The sequence below is a fragment of the Pelodiscus sinensis genome, chromosome 10, assembly GCF_049634645.1.
Source record: "Pelodiscus sinensis isolate JC-2024 chromosome 10, ASM4963464v1, whole genome shotgun sequence".
Lineage (NCBI taxonomy): Eukaryota > Metazoa > Chordata > Testudines > Trionychidae > Pelodiscus > Pelodiscus sinensis.
The window spans coordinates 27646215-27667854 of NC_134720.1; the positions used below are offsets into that span (position 1 = coordinate 27646215).

The 21640-nt window shown below is 41.3% G+C and overlaps 1 protein-coding gene across 12 annotated transcripts in view; it reads left to right on the forward strand.

Annotated features, from left to right (window-relative positions):
• Positions 1 to 21640, forward strand: part of MBNL1 (muscleblind like splicing regulator 1) — a 205126-nt gene that overhangs the window by 73557 nt on the left and 109929 nt on the right. Inside the window, exon 1 of one of the 12 annotated variants that reach the window (XM_025181166.2) lies at positions 13019 to 15402. The exons of the other annotated variants lie outside the window; for them this stretch is intronic. The gene's annotated coding sequence lies outside the window, so the exon portion shown is untranslated. Of the gene's footprint in view, positions 1 to 13018; positions 15403 to 21640 lie in introns of those variants that run through there. 12 annotated transcript variants of the gene reach the window in all.

The window sequence follows — 21640 nt, forward strand, 5'->3', positions numbered from 1 at the left end:
TTAGCCATAGGTGTTTCTTGCACAAGAAATTCATGTTGCCTGTCTACACTGTAAGAGCTCTTGTGCAAGAGGGCTTATTCCTTGTGGGGAGAGGAATAACTCTTCTGGAAGAAGCCCTGTGTTCCGACGCTGTACTGTAAATTTACTTGTGCAAGAACGCACGTGCAGTGTAAATACCCGGCAAGTTTTTGCACAAAACAGTTGTTCTTGCACGAAGCCTCCAGTGTAGACGTAGCTTTTGAGTTTTATGCTCAGAATTGAGCAGTTCTTCTTCCTCACTGATATGTGTCCAGTATATTAAAGGAGAATTTAGATTCTTAAAAAGCCGACACAAATGTTTTCCTGGGGTTCATCGCTAAATGCTGACACACTCATCTCTGCAACTTTAATTGCACCTCACGTATATGCTGGATACAGAGGAAAAATTGCTTCTCGAATGAGATTACGATACACTGATTCTCATTCTGAATGTTACTTCTTGTTTCATCAACTCGGTTGGCTCCAGAACATGGAAAAGTTTTAATTTCCCACATCTTGATGGTAGAATATTTTAAGCAAGGACTACCCAAGCCATTAGATTATAGAAAGTATTTTGAATTTTCATGTTGTATTGATATTATCAGCAAAGATTGAATATTCTTTTCCATTGAATGGTGAAAATTAAAAGAAAATGTTGAAATGTCTTGTAGTGAAATATAAGCCACAGTGTTTGTATAGACTCCACCTCACCCAAAATGATTGCCAGTGCTACACAGAAATAAATCCTTTTCTTTCACACCATTGCATTCCGGTTTTTAATCTATCTGATCCTGAATGAGGCATAGTATTCCATTAACAGTTCTCTGAGAAGGCCTGTGTTTCTAGGCCTCCTACATCTTTATACTTGGCCTGGTATGGCATAGAAAGGACGACTTGCAAGTACAATGCATTTAGTACAGTTCTTTCTGGCTCTGGCTGAGCGAGGCCTATATACACAACAGTAATTGTCCATTTCACTCACATATTCCAAGCAGCAGTGTGATAAAAAAAAAACAAAGCCCAACAACTCTAAATACCAATAGTAACATATTGTCATAATTAGGGATAAGTACAGAAATTCCTGTGCAAATGCAAATAGATATTTATTGGCAGTGTGGCATTTTTCATACTTTCTTAGGATGACAATAGAAAGTTATAAATACATGTAATTTTTACTGTAATATTATAAGTAATATTTTTCATATTGATGGTATGAGGGTAACTGCCTATTGGTATTGCTTTTTCATTTTTCATTTCATTTCTGATTTCTTATTTAACTTTTGCTGAATGGCATTTCTAATTATTTGGTGTTTGTCTAAGTGCAGCACTCCTGTCCACTGGCCTTATTACCACAGGATAAATATGAATCAGAAGATTAGTGATGGCTTGTGCTGCTGTTCACCTCTGAATCAAAAATTCAAATCCAGCAAAAGTAGTAGTTCCCAAAAGATGTTACCATCTCTCTGCTATTATGGGTTAAGTGGTTTTATTTAGGTACAAAAAAATACCTCCACAACTCTTAGCAGCCTCAGCAGTAAGCAAAGGGCTGAATGGAGATGCCATTCTGGCTTATTCCATGATTATTAAATTCAATTTAAAAAAAGAAAATTCTTCCATCTGTTTTTCTCTGGGTCTCAGATAAGGATGTTAAATATCAAGTAATTGACTAATTGAATAGTTGATGCAAAATGCATCTCAAAGTGGCTGTGCCGTGTGGAGCCCAGGGTCTGGCCCCAGGCTTAACGTGGCGCTGTTGCTTTGAGTACTCTCTTTTCTCCTCCCCCACCTCTATTTGATAGAGGCAGCAAGGTGTGTGTGGGGGGGGGGAAGTGACTAGTCGACTATCCTATCGACTATCTGATAAGTATTTGCTTATTGGATAGTCGACTAGTCCTTCACATCCCTCGTCTCAGATCCCTTGCCCCCAGACATGTTTACAAGATCAGTCTAGGTACCATGGATTGTTTAATCTGTACCTCTTTCTGTTTAAGTCTCATGTTCCCCATCTCATTTAAAACAAAAAATGTGTAAGACCCTGCAGTGCAGTGATGGGCAACCTAGACTAGCAAGTGAGCTGTGTGAGTGGCCCTCCTTCACCTCAGTGTACCACAAGGTTGTCATAACCAAGACAGTCTCCTGCAATACTGTATTTTTGCTAGCTGTGCTTACATACCTAGAATTGTGGGGCTTGCTGATTTTGAACCGTAGCAGCCCTTTGATTGGATGCAGAGGGACCATATGGCTCTAACCGTCAATGTTGTGCGCAGTCAGCCCGCACTTCAGTTCGTGCCCTTGCTATATGTGTGTGTGTCACTTTAGTGACACTGGTAGGGGGAAAATACACCTATACAGATGGAAACCAGTAGAATCTGGCAATCCTGTATGGGGGCAACGACAAACAAAATGTCTCACATAGAACCCTGATGGGCCACTGATTGCCCACTCTTGCTACAGTGAGCCAGAAGCTGCTTCTGTCATTTACATATCCCTTTTGCTTTGCTTTCTGGAGATGCAAATCCTGAGGTCCTTACACAGGTTACCTATATTTTACACTCAACTACCATGATTTCTTTTTCTGTTTTGTTAGTCTATAAAGTGCTACCAAACCATTTGTTGGTTTTTTTGTGTGTAAATACTGATCAAGGAAGTGTTCGGCTTTAAATCAGCTCTGGGCTTTTTCCCAACTATTCCCCCTTTCAATTCCTGCTCTGAAGTGTATATTTCTCTTGTCATCTCATTAAAGGATGTAGCCTCTCCTGAATAGGTCAGTGTATAGCCTGAGGATCCATATTTGTCAGCTAGAGATGAACAACTGGTTTAGCTTTCATGCAGATATCTTTTCTTACCAGAAGAGATGTAGTTACAGCATACTGATGAAACCTCTACGTAAGTATTTAAATAATAATCCAGAAATAATTTATTTGCCTTGCAAAAGGCGCTCCAAGTCTTGATAGCTAAGACTATACAGAGACTTTGCACCAAACAGTAAGAAGCAAGAGGGTTTATGAAACCAGCTGATGTCGTCTTGTTTTCTGAATTATAATTACATTGGCCTGGTATTTATTTTCCTCATTTGCATTCCATAGCTTATTATGGAATTTTTGTTCTTCAGTTTCATTGTTGTTCTGTTTTGGCTGAATCACTGGTATGAACAATGAAAGAATACAAGAGAAATTGGAGAGGGTCCAGAGAAGAGTAACAAGAATGATTAAAGGTCTAGAGAACATGGCCTATGAAGGAAGACTGAAAGAATTGGGCTTGTTTAGTTTGGAAAGGAGAAGAGTGAGGGGGGACATGATAGTGGTTTTCAGGTATCTAAAAGGGTGTCACAAGGAGGAAGGAGAAAAATTGTTTTTCTTAGCCTTTGAGGATAGGACAAGAAGCAATGGGCTTAAACTGCAGCAAGGGAGGTTTAGGTTGGACATTAGGAAAAAGTTCCTAACTGTCAGGGTGGTTAAACACTGGAATAAATTGCCTAGGGAGGTTGTGGAATCTCCATCTCTGGAGATATTTAAGAGCAGATTTGATAGTCCTCTATCAGGGATGGTCTAGACTGTACTGGGTCCCTTCCAGTTCTAGTGTTATATGATTCTATACATGCAGTACTTGCAGTTTAATTAGCCAGTGTAGATATTTGTCCTTGTAGATATTTGTCCTATGACTTTATCTTTGCAAAATAGTGATCCAAAAGCTGGCAATAAAGCCTGTAAAGTTGGAAATCACTCTCAGGTCATTGTCCAAACCTGTGGTAAGATGGAAAGTTTGCTAGTCAATATGAAGTGGAGCTTTGTGTGGCTCAAAAAACGTATGCCTCTTCGACCAGCAACAGTGCATCTGCGTAGTTAAGTACAGCACTTATCATTTTACTGCAACTTGGAAGAGTGTAACCAAATTAAAATAAGCTTGTAACAAGAATTTCTGTATCGTTATCAATAGAAAACTTGTATATTAGTAACTTTTAAAATAAAATATATTTTGTAATGATTAGGAACAATGAATCTGGTATCACTCCAAGGCAGCAGTTCCTGAACTTTTTACTAAGATGATCTACAAACTTCATTTTGTTTTTTGGGGACCCACCATTGCCTCAGAACCCCCTTGTCTTCACTCTTCCAGTCCTGTCACCTCTTGTAGTCCCAAAAGGCTGTTCTTTCCCCATGTCCTGGTCACAATTATAATTGGCTGCTGACTATGCTCACTGGCTCTGGCTGATTCCTCTGTGCTGCTGCTGCCACTAGGGTTGCCAGGTAGATCCTGCCAAAAAAACGGACATGCTTGATCGAGGGCCGGGGGAGAGAACTGGCCAGGAGGGGTCAGGGTGGGAAGCAGAGCTGGTGGGGGGGAAGATCCGGGGGCCATGGGGCTAGATGGGAGGAAGGGGGGTGGGAAGCAGACCTGGCGGGGGGGAGGGATGCAGCCACTGGCCACAGCTGGAGTCCTTTGGGCTGCGCCCCCGGCAGGCACTCCCTTTAGTTGCTAGTAGAAGCCAGGCGGGGCTGGGAGCCACTCCCCTTGCCCGGCTTCCGCACGCAACCAGAGGCTCCCAGCTGAGAGGCAGGGCTGCGATTGGTGCTGGGAGCCTCTGGTCGCGTGCAAAACCCAGGCGAGGGGAGTGGCTGGGAGTCCTGGCCCCCGTCCCACCCCACCCGACTTTTGCAAGTGACCAGAGGGCTCCCAGTGCCAATCGCAGCCCCGCTTCCCAGTCGCTCCCCCACCAGGCTTCCATCCGGCACCCAGCTGGGAATTCAGAAAATACTGAACATTGCATGTGTCTGGTATTTTCTGAATTTTTCTACTGGACAGACAATGCAAATACCGGACTGTCCGGTAGAAAACCGGACACCTGGCAACCCTAGCTGCCACCATGTTGATTCTGCTTCCCATGCTATTGCCTGCTGCCCTGGGACAGTGAAAACATGGAGGGCATGAATACCTCCAGCATATGTTAACCCACATAACCTTTCCTCTGGCCCACCGGTGGGTAATGAGCCAGGGTACAGGAAACACTGATCTAAGGCACAAGAGTTCTATAACAGCAATGGATAAATAAACTGCATCTACATTTTACTCTTGTATGGTGGAGCTAAACTAGGGGTTGGGAAAATATGACACGTGGCCCCGATCCAGCCCATGGCCCAGCGGTCTCCCTGCTGGCCCAGCACTCCCATGCCACTCACAGCGGCTGGCTGCAGGGGCTATGTGCCTGCAAGGCTGGGGCAAAGGTGGAGACTTCGCATGCTGCTCTGCCCCCAGCAATATCTCGCTGCTCCCATTAGAAACTGGCCAACAGAAGCTGCCTGTTTGCAGGGCAGGCAGTGTACAAAATACTCTCTTCTGCCCTGGATTGTGGCACTCCGAGCAGCACATGGCTCCCATAACTGGCTGCTCTGGGTGCTGTGTGAGGGCAGGGAGAGATCCTGCTTTAGGGACCTGCTGGGCTGTTGGCCAGGAGCTGCCTAGCTACGAGCCTCCTAGCCAGAGTCTGCCTCTGGCATCACAGCCCCCCCTCCCCAATCCACTGCTCCCCTCCAGTGCCCTTTCCCTAGGTCACAACCCAAACCCTCTGTACCCCAGCTCCTGCACCCATATCCCCTCCCAGGCCCTGCACCACAATTCTCTGTGCCAGATCACAACCCTGTCCCAGACCCTGCACTGTCTCCCTTCTCCAGGGAAGAATCCTCTCTTTCATCCATACCCTCTCCCAGATTCCACATAGTCTCCTGCACTCCAAAACCCTTCTGCACCCAAACTCCATCCCATACACCAAAACTCCTCCATTAATAAGTTGAATAAGTTACACCTCTGGAACTTGCTGGCAATAATTCAGCCAATGCAGGTCATCCCTGCTTTGTAATCTATACCACCTGCTGCAAAGCTACCACAAGCCCCCCATCCTGTTAACCTGATACCCCTGCCATTGCTGGGATTCCATCATCCTCACGTGTATGAAGGTTAAGGGAAGGATTGGGAAAAGGCTACAGTCTTCTCCCTGATGGAGTGGTAGGGGCTGGAGGATAGGGATAGGGGATGGAGTGGTAGGGGAGTGGAGTGTCTGAGAGTCGGACCCTCTATTGTTGTTCATTTAATTTATTTCTGTGTAGTGAAAAATTACCTGCTCTGGGCACCTGCCAAATTACAATCTATCTTCCCTGCTGGCTCCCCAGGCTACTGAAAGGGAGGTAAAAAACGTTTATACTGCAGCATTATTTTGGGATTCTGGAGGTATCCTGAAATAGCTCTTCCTTGTCTTTTGAGCACGGCCATTATTTTGAAATATAACAGGCTCATTATTCCGACGTCCCTGTAAACTTCATTACACAAGGAGTAAGGGATGTTTCAGAATAGTGATTTATTTAGAAATATGTGCTATGTATTTAGAAATTGACTTTAAATAAGTTATGCAATTTGCATAGCTCAAATTGCGTAGCATATTTTGTGCTACGGGTGCAATGTAGACGCACCCATCCTGGCCATTTTGTCAAGGAGGGAAAAAGTCTTTCCCAGTCCTAAAAGAGGCAACTAGCAGCAAGAATCAAATGCCCAGTCCTACTGTAATTGTAAGGTAGAGGAAATAGGTCAGTCCTTAAAGGGATCAATTCCCCTTAGCTCAGATGAAGCCTTTTTACCTCTGAAGCTGTGGAAGGAACATTAGCAAACCAAAGTTCAATAAAATGAAGTAAGAGCAGAGCTTAAACTTTAACTTTGTATTTGCTTGAATGTGTAGCTATAACGTTTTCATATTAAACAGTTTTGTGATTTGGTTTTTCTTTTGGACTTTTTTAAATTGTTGCTTGGTACCCAGAACTCCATTTTTATTGTATTTAAAAGATGCTTGGGAGTGAGCAGTTTTGGTTGGTCATCCTTGGATAGATCTTTGATGTGATCCTTTGAAAATATTCTTTCTAAGATGTTTTCTGATGTGCTGTACAGTGGAGCCAGTATAAGGAACCCGTTGATTGTGTATACCTTTCATTTTGCCTATGACAGTGATTGTGTGCATGGTGTTGGAGTCGGTTTTTAGATGTTAATTTACTTGGGTTTTTAACATGTTGTATGATCTGAATGTGTTAACACTTAAAATTAGCATCCTTGTGAGGGATAGTAAATGCGAACCCAGAGAAAATCATAATGCTAGTGATTAATGCACCTCTCAAAGAGTTTAGAACAGTAACCTTGAGAAACTGTGATGTATAGTGCCTGTAGTGTTTCATCTCTGGTCACTGTTTTTAATTTGGCCAAAAATTATTGTGAACTGAGCAGTGTGTTGTGAGTTGACTGCTTCTCCAAGGGTTGAGAACTTTAGGTGGCTGAAATTCTATGAATGTACATAATGGTCCCTTTTGGTTTTGAAATTTGTGGCCGCATGAGAGCCTGAAGGATTGAAGCCAATGAATTTATTTGTGAAAAGGGACTCTAAGGCTATATCAACATGGTGGCTTATTTGCAATGATTTCCCACCATTGTTAATACTGAGGTTGGTTGAAGCAGAAACTGTATTGGAGCCAAGGTTCCCGTAGATGCCAGCCTTTTTAACACATTATTGTCAGAGGGGCTGATGTGTGTGCGCACAGGTCGTACCAGTACAGTATTGAAATATTTGTGTGACAGACACTGTAGATGAATGTATTTTAAAAGCTCCCCAAAGGAATGATAACTTTCAGTAAATAAATTCATTAACTTTTAGAAATACAGAGCTTCTAGTTTTATAAAACAGTACATTTTCTGTCAATTTTTACCCTTCATCATCCTTGTAAATACCATACTCTTAAATGCAAAAAATGAAGTTATACAAGGATGTCTGCTTTAGTGTTTTTGTAGTACAAATATTTTATTATCAGTGCCCTTAGGAATTACTTTTATAAACTTATTACTGTATGGTATTTATAGTAAGAGACTACATGGTTTCCCAGTGAGCTACTCTTTCTTGACTTAAATCTTTGAAGCTGTATCTCATTCTTATTCTTCTATCCTGTGTCCATGATAATCCTTAAGGGGCAGTCTTTTGAAGAACGTGATGGCCAATGCAGTACAATATGTTTTTGTAGAATAGTTGCATTAGGTGAGGTCTCACTTGGCAAAGTCAGTCCTCCTGTTTGATTTATTGTCTATCCCTCTGGCAAGACAACAAGCTACTTGATTTTACCACAGCTGTGCATAGTTTAGGAGGTAGAGGGTGTGGTTTGAAGAATTATTTAGTCAGTAAACATGCATTTTACTTTAACATTAGAAAATATTTGCCATTGAGGCTTTTGTTTCTTGAACTTTTCCATAATGGTGGCTTACTTTTCTTTGTTAATTTCAGCTGCATATGCTTTGAAAGTAGTGCTTCTCAAATTTAAGAATCTGTTTACTCTCTGTTACTTGTATTTTGGAGTCTAACTTTGTTTACCACTGAAATATGAATCCAGATCTAAACCAGTCTTTAATATAATAATTTTAACTGATATACAGACATGGTGAAGCCAATTGTTAGGCATTGCGAAGCCTGCCTTTCTCTAATTTCAAGCTGTTGCTTTAAGATAAATGTTCTTTTCTTGCATTATTTGCGTAGCAGATAAGCACAATTTATTGGAGAAATCTCTGCTCTACTCACAATTTTTTCTACTTTCATAATTTTTTAACATTTTTCCTTATCAAATACAGCCATCGCTTCCATTTCCCAAACCAGATTATATATTAAAATGTTAGCTCTCTATCTTTGATCCTGTTTTTTTCCAAGATGTGTTCCTGCTACCTCTTCTATCAGTTATTGTATTTAGTAGTAGTCTATACTCTATATAAGCCACTGCACATTGTATCTTCAAGGCTTTACAAATACTCTCCATTTAAAAGAGTATCTGACTGTTTGATTTTACCTCAGTTACAATCCCCTTTTTTCCTAAATTTCAAAGCTTCTGAGAAATGCCTGTTCAATTTTGTCGGTATGTTGCTTGAGAACCCTTTCAAATCTGATAACTTTATGAAAAATGTAGAATCCTACATGTTCTCTAAGTTTATCAGCTCTGACATTGTCTAAATTCCACTGTATGAGCTACACAAGGCCTCTGTCAAGTCTTCTTTCAGTTATAGTTGCATAAGATACTCTTAACCCCCTCATGAATTATTTTGTATCGTTGCTGTGTACTGCATCCCAAGATTGAGTCAAATGATTTCTCTGTATACTGTGGTCTATAAAGTCCCTTGGAATTATTTCAGATTAAAAAATATCTCATTTGATATAAGCAAGCCACAATATTTTTGGATGCTGTTACTCAGATTGCATTAGGACATTGTTTTTCACTTACAGGCTATGTCTAAACTACACCCCTCTGTCGGCAGAGGGATGTAAATTAGACGTATCGAAAGTGCAAATGAAGCGGGGATTTAAATATTCTGCACTTTATTTGCATAATGGCAGCCACCGCTTCTTTTCGAAATGGGGCTTTTTGAAAAAAAAGGCAGTTTTTGAGGAATACAGGATCTTTCGAAACAGGGCATTTCTGTCAAAAAAAAGCCCCATCTAAAGTGCTGGGTTTTTCCGAAAAGCCCTGTTTCAAAAAAAAGCGGCGGCTGCCATTATGCAAATGAAACACAGGATATATAAATCCCAGCTTAATTTGCACTTTCAATATGTATAATTCACATCCCTCTACCGACAGAGGGGTGTAGTTTAGACGTAGCCACAGAAATATGTTGCTTTCTCAGTTCTTCCATAATCACTAGCCTAGTGAATTCCAGGGTCTTTGATATTTTCTTGATTAAACTTATGTCTTAATTAAAATGATATCTTATTTCAAGGCCTCCTCGATCTATTTTAATATTTCTTGATCTTATCTTGTTCCAAAATCTGTCACTTTGGGTAGTTGCTCGGTTTTGATCTTTGTTTTGCTTTTTACACTGATCTGGTCTTTCACTGCTGCACTACATACAATACATTGCGTATCATCCTTTTAAAAAAAAAATGCAATCAGTTTTTAATCTGTAACAACACAGTTCCTTCCGTTCTGTTTTTGTTTATCCCTCCAATAATTGTTGTGTTGATGTTTCTGTATGCCCTTTTTAGCTCAATTCAGTTAGCCCAATTAGTTCTTATCTGTCTTTCAGCACTTGCACTTCCAGTTCTGCATTCTTGTTTTTAATACCTTGCTTTTCCCTCCCACTTCTCTTTCCCTCTAGCTTTCTCTTTTGTTTTTTTTTTCTTCTTCTTCTTCTTCCAGAAATGACTAAGCTTCCTGTTATTCCACTCCGTCAGTTTTTCCCCCAATATTCTTTTCATGTTGAGCAATATTTATTTGCCAGCAGCTTCCTTTGGAGTTTTCCTACTCTATCTCCACTGTATTTTTTCCTCTTTTGCTAGTTACTTTTTATTATTAGCAGACATTATGTCCATGTATATGCTACTCAATTAAACTTATGTCCCAAAGTGAAAAAGAAAAATTAATAATTTCAAATTATTTTTATCATAAATTCACTCTTTCAGAAAAGACTGTCAAATGGTATTTTGGGAAGGTTCTGCTTTCCGTCTCCTGAGAATATTACACTTTGCATTTTAGTACTGTATAACAGATCTTTCATTGTCACTATATTTTTATATACCCTGCCTCCAGTGGGCTTATTCAGATGTGTAAAGTTTCTTGTGTGTAATAGTTTGCTTGACCTGATCCCCTAAGTGTCATTTCCACTGTGCATGTTGAACTTACTATTTTCAGTGTTAACTATGTTCAGGACTTTATAGAAGGCTGTGTGTTGCTGGAGTTTTTTTCCCCTCCTTGCTGCAATAGTGACTTTGTGTAGAAATTCATGCTTTTTAGATTTTAAGTTATCATTAAATCCTGATATTTAGCGGAATCATAGTCACAACCAGAATAAAAATTAGAGTTAGATTTCTGAACCATAGAGCTGATCACAAGAGATTTAAATTAGGAACTTAATCACCATAAATACTTCTTTGCAAAAATCAAAATGAAAGTCTCCTCAGCACACCACAGATTTCAAGCCTAAAAGCTCTGAGACTTCACTTAAGCTTTCCCATGCTGGAAAATGTGCTAAGGGTAAAATTCTTTTTGGTGCAATCCTGCTCTAGTTGAAATCAGTGTCAAAACTTCCATGTTTTTAAAAGGGAGAGAGACCATGAAGAACAAGCTACAAAAAATAAAGCAATAATCAAGATACTGTTGGTGAAATGTAGTCCTCAGAAAAAACAGATTTGTCATTAGAATGAAACATGTAATTTGATCTATGTGTACTTCTGTGTAGCATTAACGAAGCTGCCTGAAAATCAGCATGTCTTCATGTAGTTGCGCATGCCATAGATTTTGCTTTAAGTTTGGGGTTTCAACAAACCCCCAAAGTAAAATGAACCTCTGAATTTCTAGCTGTTTTGCATCAAAATCAGATACAGTATAATGATTTTTGAGATGTGGTTTTGTTGTAGAGCCAGAAATAGATCCACGGTTGAAACCCCATTTTGTAATAAAACTCAAAATCATACTGAGTTTGATTTGTTTGGGAACATTGTGTTTAGATCTGAAAAGAAGACAACTGTGCATAACATACCTTCTAAAGTATTTGTGCACTCCTTTAAAATATATGTCTGAGAACAGCATATGCACAGAAACATAGCACAAATATATGCATATGGAGGAAAGGAGCCAAATTATCATCTCTACTCCAGTATCCCAAAGCCAACTTTGTTGCAGAAGCTCAGACCAGCTGAAATAACCCCACTTTGGGGGAATCTTCAGGAGAGTGTAGGCCTGCCCCAGAGACTCCTATAAACCACTCTCCTTCCAACAGAGGGCTTATGATTAGGAGAAGGGACCTGTGGTAGGAGCATCCATTGATATCCATGGTATGTAGCCATGAGTTGTTAACATAAGCTATAGCAGCCTAATTTAGTGCAGATCATTATAAAAAATCCTCGTGCTACAAATGTGTTGCAAAGCCACTTTTGCCCTCCTACTGCTCTTGTGAGCATTGTTCATCCCTAGATTTAGCAGATTTGCTTATAGTCCATGGAGAGCTGGGTGGTCACATGGTGCTTGCCCTCATTTCCAACTGCTCCTGTTGATGACCGGGCTTCTTACTGCAACAAAGACTTGAGGGCTGTAAACAAGGATCCACACTCACCATCTCTAATAGAGGCAATTGCTACATAATAGAATAGGAAACAGGAGTTACCCTGGGTAGGGTATCCAGGTATCAGTATTGTACCAGACAGTCCGGTATTTGCACGCTGTTAAAATATAAAAAAATAAAAAAATAAAAAATCAGAAAATACCGGACAGGTGCAATGTCCGGTATTTTCTGATTTTTCTGGCTGCGCACCAGAAGCCAGGTGGGCGGGGGAGCAGCTGAAAGTCCCAGCTGGGCAGCAGGGCCGCGATTGCAGCCGGGAGCCCTCAGTTGGTTGAGTGTGAGGAGGGGAAGCCTCCTCCTCACTCGTGCATTGCCAGGAGCCTGGGCGGGACAGGCAGCAAGTGCCCAGGTCAGTCCAGCTTCGCACCGGCCAATTTGCTCACCCCCCCCCCTTCCCGGCCGGCCGGTTCTCCCTCACTTCCCCGGCCAGCCCCCCTGCACCTTCCCCAGCTCTGCTTCCCGCCATACCGTTTCTCTTTCTGATCTCCCCAGGCCAGCGCCGCTACACCCCCCTCCCCCAGCTCCGCTTCCCGTCCCCCTTCCTCCTGGCCAGTCCCACGGCCCCCGATCCCCCCCAGCTGTGCTTCCTGCCCCCCCTTACTGATGGCCAGCCCCGCTTCCTCCCAGCCGGTCCTCCCTCCCCAAATATCCTGCGGCCAGCCCCGTTCCGCCCGCCCGCCTCCTCCCACCCCACAACCAGCCCTGCATCCCGTTGGCCCTCCCATCTCCCCTGGCCAGCCCTGTTCTCTCTCCCCAAGCCAGCACCGCTCCCTTCCTGGCCAGTCCCCCCTCCCCCCCCCAAGTGTGTCTGTTTTTTTTTTAAATGACTACCCCCCCCCTTTTTTTTCCTTCAACAACATTTTTTCCTGGTTTTTTGGGGGGGGGGTGAATGAGCAGGATGAAATGCAGGACATTACATTAATGAGATGCATGTATGTGTGCTAAACATTTTGTATTCCATGTGATCCAATGATGTGGTTGCCTCAGGGATGTAACGGGAGAGGAGATTGTCATATTGACTGTCTCTTTAAGATGCAGTCAGTGCTATGAAAAATGTGAGTCGCCCTGATCAGTAACTCAGGGTAAATGTACAAAGATCTGGTGAAAAGTTCATAGAGGTGGTCAAAATAAAGTACATCTAGGAACTGATAATGTTTTAATGTACAAAAGAAAGACAAACCCTTGTGTGTATGCTTGTAAGAGAGACTTGGCCATATTTTGATTTAGCTCTAAGGTCACCAGCACAAACCTGGCCTAAGTTGCTTTTGACTGAAAGTTGACATTGTCTTATAGCTGGGTACTGTGTGCAATGAATTCATAGCTCAGTCCGGTTCTATCTGAGAACAAAGTAACCCATAACTTTAATTGGCCTCAAAGGGCACCTCTGCATGCAGTCTCAGCAAAGAGGCCAAAGACTGAATTGGGCATAGAGACTAGTGGAGTGAGGGGGAAACTTGCTGATGCTGTTCCTGCACCAGAGACAATTACTCTCCTGAGCTTAGTCCAATCAAGACTCTGCAAGGTGCCTAAAAACATGCCTAACTTTAAGCCTGGGAGCAGTTCTATTGACTTCAATAAGTCTACTCCCACACTTAAAATTAGATGCTTAGGTGTTTTACTCAGTCTCTGTGCACACAAAATCCTATTGTTGTTTATTCATACACCTACATGGAAGAGCCTCCCTAATCAAATTTAAAGTTAATTGCTTTGGAAAATCAAATATACCTAATGTATGTTTCCACTAAAATCAGCAACAACAAATAACCTAGGTAAATCAGAGCTGTCAGGAGTATAAATATAACACGGGTGAAGAAATAAACAAAGTTATTTCTGTGTGTTAGGGATGACCACGCGTAAATGATTCATGGCTCTGCCATTTATGACCTATGCCATCATCCCCAGCGCATAAAAAATATCTGTTTAAGCACCCCATTTTATGCAATCTGTATTACAAGATAATTATTTTCTATCACAAATGTTATTTTACTTTTTTGTGTCTTACTAACTGAATTAATATAGTTACCTTGATCGGAAGTTTAAGCTGTGCTGTCATTGAATAGTGTTGTGGTTGTGTGCCACATGACAGAACATACTCCCTTGGCTCAACAAAGAGTTTCTCAAATCAGCTAAGTTCCATAGTCTTGATGCAAAGAATCTCATTTGCGTGCTATTTAACCATTGGAATCCAGTATCATCTTCCAGTTCATTGGAGTGTTTGCTCTCTAAAGGGAAATGCTCCAAATCACTGTTTTCAGCATCATGCTAAAGCTTGTAGTTGTTAATAGGGAAAATTAAAATTAGAATAATATTGCAATTTCATGAATAAGCAGGATAATGTAAACATTGAAAGTATGCCTCCTTGGAGTTAATGCAGTCTGGAGTTTACATTACCCTGCTAATTTTCATTCATCCACCCCCAGCAATACATTTTTGAATATCTATATATATCAATTTTCTGAAAATCAGCCCAGTTATTTAGAAGCCTAATGATAAATCTTAACGTAAATTAATGGATTATTGCTGGCTATTAAAATCCGGAGCCTGCCAGTTAAACAAAAGGAAAATTCCATATTAAGAAGTCTTGTAGAATTTAACTGCAAATTACATCCTTACTAGAGAATTTTTAAATTAACCAATAGAATTTAATAGATTTGTTTGCCACAGCTCATTTCTTCTTCAGTTTCTGTTGGTCTATTTCCTTTTTAAATTCAATAGGAAGTCAGTTTTTAAAACTTGTAACAGCTTCTTAAATGGAGATCACATTTTAGATTTAATTTTTATCAATGTTTTTCCTTATGCAGACATATCTTATTACACATTTTCTACAAGGCTCCTTAAGAACATTGGGCTGGGTTTGTTACTAAGCAAGCTAAAATATGTGCAGATATAGAGCTCAATTTTGGCTAGAGCCTGACAGAATGCATATCCGAATGCAGAGTTCAAATTGTATCAGAGGGAAATAATGCCTTTTGACTATAAAAGGCAATAGCACAAGTCCTTGTAATTCATTATTTGTAAACATACAAATAGCTGTTCTCTGTATGGATAGTAATCAAGAATGCTTTGGCTAGCATTGTGCAAGGAGCTGCCTCCCCAGAGTCTGCACTGGCTTCTGCTGTTGCTGCTTCCATTTTTTGCTGGCCAAGGAAAAGCTGCTGTCTTGGCATCCTTTGCAACTGATAATATTGCAAACATTCAAGACATGAGTAATGGGTGACTGCTGGATCTTTGCCAGAGCAAGAGGAAGCCGTCTCCTATCTACTGAAGGTAAGGAACAGAGATAGCTAATGGATGTTGGTGAGTGACTAGGGCTATTGAATAACAGCCTGGGGAAAACATCCAAACTCTGGAACAGCTTTTAAGTCAGGGTCAGATGGAAGGAAGGAAGTCCAAACAACGTCCCTTAGGTTTAGAATTCTACCTTTCTTTCGAGAGCCCTAACTAAAGTTACACAATCCCATCTGGGACATTTTTAGCTACATTTAAGCAAACTGGGTGAAATCCTAGTCCTGGAAGTTTTTGACTGACATCAACAGGAACCTTGCTAATACTTTAGTAAGGCCAGGATTTCACTCGCTGTCTCTATTCCTCCCATTATACACAGTAAGTTGCCAGTCTGTATTTCTGATTTTCCCCAAGCAAGCAAGTTATGTTCAATACCCTAGACCAGATTGCCATAGCCTCATCACAAATAGAATTGTTCTTCTCAAATAGTCCCACTGAAATCAGTGGAACCATTTAAAAAGTGCTGACCTATTTGTGGTGAGTGAAGGTTGCATGCACTGGCCCATAGGCATTCTTTCCCATTCTCATTATTTTCTGTAGCAATTTCTTGCTCTCTTCTCCATCCAGCACCTTGCTTTCTCCCTCACTTTTCTCCTGTTTTGCTGACTGGCACATTGTTTCAGTCTTTCACTTATCCATGCCTGTCACTCCTTCCCATTCTGGTCTTCTCTGTCCTATCAGTCCTTCCCTCCTTTTGTTTTCTGTCCCCCATCACTATTTTCTCTGTAATTTCCCCAGCTTTGTGATTCCCCAGGTCTTCATAGCCACAAACTTAACAGAGGCTTAAACAAGTAGACCCTTGTTGCATTTCCTACCAGCTCATACCAAGTGGAATGAGACCTAGCTCCCTGCATTTTCTAGTGTGCTCCATTTCTGGGTCTCTTAACTCAGTCCAGTACCTACCCTCTTAACCATCTGCCTCCTCTCAAGTTTCTCTCACACCTTCTCTTGCTCAGACAAGAGGAGGGATAGTTCAGTGGTTTGAGCATTGGCCTGCTAAACCCAGGGTTGTGAGTTCAATCCTTCAGGAAGCCATTTAGGGATCTGGGGCAAAAATCTGTCAGGAATGGTACTTCGCCCTGCTGTGAAGGCAGGGGATTGGAGTTAATGACCTTTCAAGGTCCCTTCCAGTTTTAGGGGGAGGGATAGCTCAGTGGTTTGAGCATAGGCCCGCTAAACCCAGGGTTGTGAGTTCAATCCTTGTGGAGGCCATTTGGGGCAAAAATTCATCAGGGATGGTACTTGGTCCTGCTGTGAGGGCAGGGGTCTGGACTCAATGACCTTTCAAGGTCCCTTCCAGTTCTAGGAGATAGGCAATCTCCATTAATTTTTTTTTAAAATCTCACTCACTAGCTGTTTCTCCCAGCCATACATGTAGGTTGCTTCCTCTTCAGTTTTCCTGGGAGTGGGTATGTGGAGGGAAAAGCAGAAGCAGTTAAACAGAGCCTCACACATGCTGCTTACAGTGCCTCCTGAATGGAAGAAATAGGAAGAAGCACCACAGCATTGCATGCCTGTGTCTTTTGCCTCTCAGCTAATTCACAACCTGGATTTGTGCCTTAGACCTGGGAACAAGCTGGAGGTGTTGCTGAGTGTGAGTGGCCCACCAAGTTATGCTGTTTGTACCTTGCAAACCAGAATTGGGGAATATTTCCCACACTTATTTATGATTTTTAACTGATATAATTGTGATGATGCCTACGAGGTGTATGTGTGTGAAAGAAAGCAAAAGAAAACAAACTGGTAGATAGTGAAATCTTTTCATTTATATTACCTGAAAAGTTCCCTTCAAAATTCGTATCATATTTAGATAACTTTTTTCATTTTTTTTCTAAAATGCATTTATTCAGTACTTTAAGTAAAATACATCACTGTGTGGAACATGAGGGTTCAGGAGCGTGCGCGCACGCACACACACACACGAGACTAAACCCATGTTATTGTTTGATGTGCATTGCAATATGAAAGACCCCAAAAGAACAATGTTTGTCCACAATCCGCTTTCTTCTCATTAAAGGAGGAATACAAGTGCAATTGTCTGGCAATGTAGTTTTTACTGCCACTGGATTGTGTGTTAAATATAGAATTAAGATTTTTTTTTAAATTAAATGAGAAACTTAAAACAAGGGAAATTATATTTACTTCCTTAAGCAGCAGCATTTTTTCAATATGAAATGAAGAAGAAAGGCATCAGAGATTCATTACAAGCTTCTGCTAATTTTACAGCAATGAAGTATGGCTTTAAAAAATGTGACTGATTTTTGGATAGCTATGGGCTTTAATCACACAAGTAATTCTATCCCATATATTTCCACAACTAGTTTCTTTGACTTTGGTAGATCTACTTATCTGAATAAGGCTTGGAGGGTAAGATTCAAAGCAGACCTTGAATATAGAGGGGCCTCATTTAATTATAGTACATGTAGGTATTTAAATATGTGTGTGTGTATGCACACAAAATTGCAAGTGCCCAATTAGATGACCTGTTTTAACATACAGTCCGCTGGACTGTTTCTCATGTGCTTTATCTACTGCAGACGAAGGCTATCTCTAGATTGCAGAGTTTTTATCCTGGAAAAGCTCTGCCGTGTCCAGGGAAGGCGTCCACTTTTTTGGAACAGTTTCCAAAAAAGTTCGCTTGTTGTTTCGGCATTCCTGTCTTCCTCTAGGTGAGAGGAATAAGGGATGTCCCAAAAGAGGAGGTTTTTCTGAAATTTGGCCCCATGTAGGTGGGCCAAATTTCAGAAAAGACTTTTCCAAAAAAAATGGAAAAAGATATACAAATTGCAAACCGTGTATCTTTTTCCAATAAAACTCTGCAATCTAGATGTAGCCGGAGTCGTTTTGACTGTAGCAACTCTACTAAATAGATATTTATAGTTGTAAATAAATCAGTATGGAATAAAAACATCAGCTGAAACCTACAAAATACTGAATTCTCAGCACCCAGTGCAAATTTACTACAAAATTTATAAAAAATGTTACATAAATTTCTTATCTTTGCAAATGAAATTGACTGTGAAGTAACTATTGACTTAATAGGATCCCTACACTCAGCGAAGGTCTACTTACTGTTCTGCATTTGCAAAATAAAACACTTTGTCTAACAGCTACCAATAATTCTTTTTATGACATGTTTTATTCTATTCAATTTTATGTGTGATTCTGGGTGGAAGCATCTAGATATCACAAAGCTGCTTACATGAGTTTTTCCTAGTGTGGAGTTATGTAGATTTCAGTTTACATCATTCCTGAATTCAGTGGGAGACACACACCCATTTTGAAGTAAAATATAGGCAATTAACATACACTGTTGCTGTTAAATACCTCTTTATTCATCTGGCATCTTTGAAAACTAGTTATAATGCTGTCTTTTTCAGAATTAGGTATTTACGGTTTTGACAAGAACAAAATTACTCCAACTCCTCCAAATTTTAGAATTGCCTAGGGAGATTGTGGAATCTCTATCATTGAGATGGAGCAGGTTAGACTTACACTTGTTAGAGATGATCTAGATAGTGCTTGATCCTACTATGAATGCAAGGGACTGGACTTGATGACCTCTTGAGGTCCCTTCCAATTCTAATTATGATTCTATAAATTAATAGAAAAACTTTAAACTGGGGATATGAGATAGTGATTAATTTAATACTCATGTAACTGCACAAAATATTGTTGGTTACATGATTATTCAGTATCCCTCAGCCTCCTCTGCCCTTCCTGCTGCTGCCTGATAGGGAGCCAACATGTGAGGAGAACTGACTTAAAAGCCATGTATCCGCTCCCTCCTCCTTTCCCCCACTGCAGCCTTTGATAGGCAGCACAGTGGCTGGGAGGGGAGCGGCTCATGTGAATTGATATGCGCGGGGAGCTGGCTTGAAAGTGGGCTCCCCATGGCACCGACTTCCACTCCCCCTCCTACCCTGCTGCCTCTGATACGGGGATGGGGGAGTGCATGTATTTGACAAGATTAACTGCTAAGTCTAGATTTTATTGATTACTCGTGTGCTCTACTACACATCGACATCCCTACTTTAAACTAAGGATGTTAACAACTAGTTATCTGATAAGCAAATGCTTATCGGATAGTCAACTAGTCTTTTCTTCCAACCTTATTGCCTCTGTCAGGTAGCGGAGGCAAAGGGGGGGGGGGAGAAGAGGTACTTCAAAGCGGCAGTGCTGCACAGCTGATCCTGGGATCAGGCGTGCGGTGCTGGTCCTTTGAAATGCTGTCTCGACTTCCCGCTGGCCCTAGCCTTATGCAGAGTTCCACGTTCCTGCTTTGAAATGTACACGAGCCCCAGTAGGGGCTCGTGTACATTTCAAAGCAGGAATGCGGAAGTGCCTATCGACTAGTTGAGTAGTCAATGGAAATTCCATTGGCTGCTTGACCAGTAAATTAACCGCTAGTTACTATCCTTACTTTAAACCAGTTTTTATTTATAAATCCATAAAATATACCCAATACACTGTGTCTGGTTCATCTTTGCTATCTTAATTTCAGAGCTCTGAAGGCAACCCCACCACTAGCTGCAGTGCCGAAAAAAGGTAGCATGAAATTGACCAGAATGTACCATGCATTTGGTAGGGCCATACATATGATTAAGAATGTTAAGGAATGGGTATTTTGCTAATCATGTAGTCAACACAATTTGTATCAACTACACAATCAGTCAATAAGGGGAGCCTCGCTCCAGGACTGATGCACCTCTGCATTTTAAATGTAGTAAGTGTTCTTACTGCAATTAAAATGCAGAGGCGCAGCAGTCCTGAGCCTGCATGAGCCAGGAATACTTGGTACCGGATTCCGCTGGGTCCAGCAGCTCCTGTTCATGGTGGCCCAGGCTGTCTGCAGGCAGGGGCTGCTCCGGCAGCAGCTCCAGTCCAAGCCACTGTGACGAGGGGTTGCTGCCGGAGCAGGCTCTGACTGCAGCCAACCTCGGCCAACTGCAGGCAGAGGCTGCTTTGCAGCATCTCCTCCCCTCCACCTTCTTCCCTCTCCCCCCCCAGGGTTGCCTCTGGTAGAGGCAGCAGGGCGGGGGCAGGTGGCACTGCTAAGATGGTGCTGGGGGGAACCAGCTTTTTATATGGAATTTTTATGCTTCCTCAATTCCATTTCCTCTTGCCAAATGTTTCTCTTTCTTCTGTCTTTATTTAAATAAACATTTAATCTTTTTTATTTATGTTAATTGTCTCATATAATTGTCTGAGACAGAGCTCATAACAGTTTGCTTTGGCTAAAATCCCCTGAGTCTATATGAGCTGAGCAAATGCATTGGGGTAACTAAAGATGAGAGTAATTTGTCTCCCAGGGCTGTGGAGTATCATCTGACTTGCAGGGTGGAGCCTCTTCCTTTGTCTGGAGCAGGTTCCATGGCATAACCACATCCTGAGTGGGAGGACTGGAGGATTTGTACAGCAGCAGCTGCCATGCAGGAAGCCTACATATAGCTGAGCAAGGCAGAGTGTGCATATTTCTTATGTGTATCCCCCATCAAACTCTCATTTCTCCCTTGCTCAGCAGAACAGCACTGGCCCAAATCTCTGGGGAACAGAGTTCAGGGTGGATTTTGGCTTTAGTGAACTAGTCAAAACTTCATAATTAAGGGAATAAAGTGTCAGATATAAAAATAAAAGTTGTTGGTACACTGCACTCTGAAGCAGATTTGTGATTTCTGTCTCTTTGATTAATAGTATTTAATCCTGATAATCAGAATGTTAATTATTAACTAAGTGAAGTAATTCATTACTGGAAATCAGAAATATCTGTCTGGTTTCCATAGTTCTTCAGCCCAGGTTCTCTTTTTCTCCCCACATTATGCAATATCTCTGAACTGTTAATTAACTTTGATAACTTACTTCATGAAGTTTAGCCCTTTTCTGCCAATAAAGCACAAAGGGTCTGATTCTACCTTTACACAATCTCAGTTTTACTGTAGTGGAGCTGCACCGATGTAAATTAGATCAGAATTTGATTCTCAGCTTAGGGCTCAAATATGTTGTGAACTCACAGCCCCATGCCGGGAACGATGACAAAGTAAATTGCTGTCATGTTAGCTCAAGGAAGTCTAACATGCTTCATGGAGTTCCTAGGAGGCAAAGTCACTTGACCAACCTTCAGAATTTATGTAGTTTCCTCCGAATCTTACCTGCAACCTGTCCTTGTCTACTCAGGAAAAACTTAAAACACAATGAATAGTCTGGTAGCACTTTAAAGACT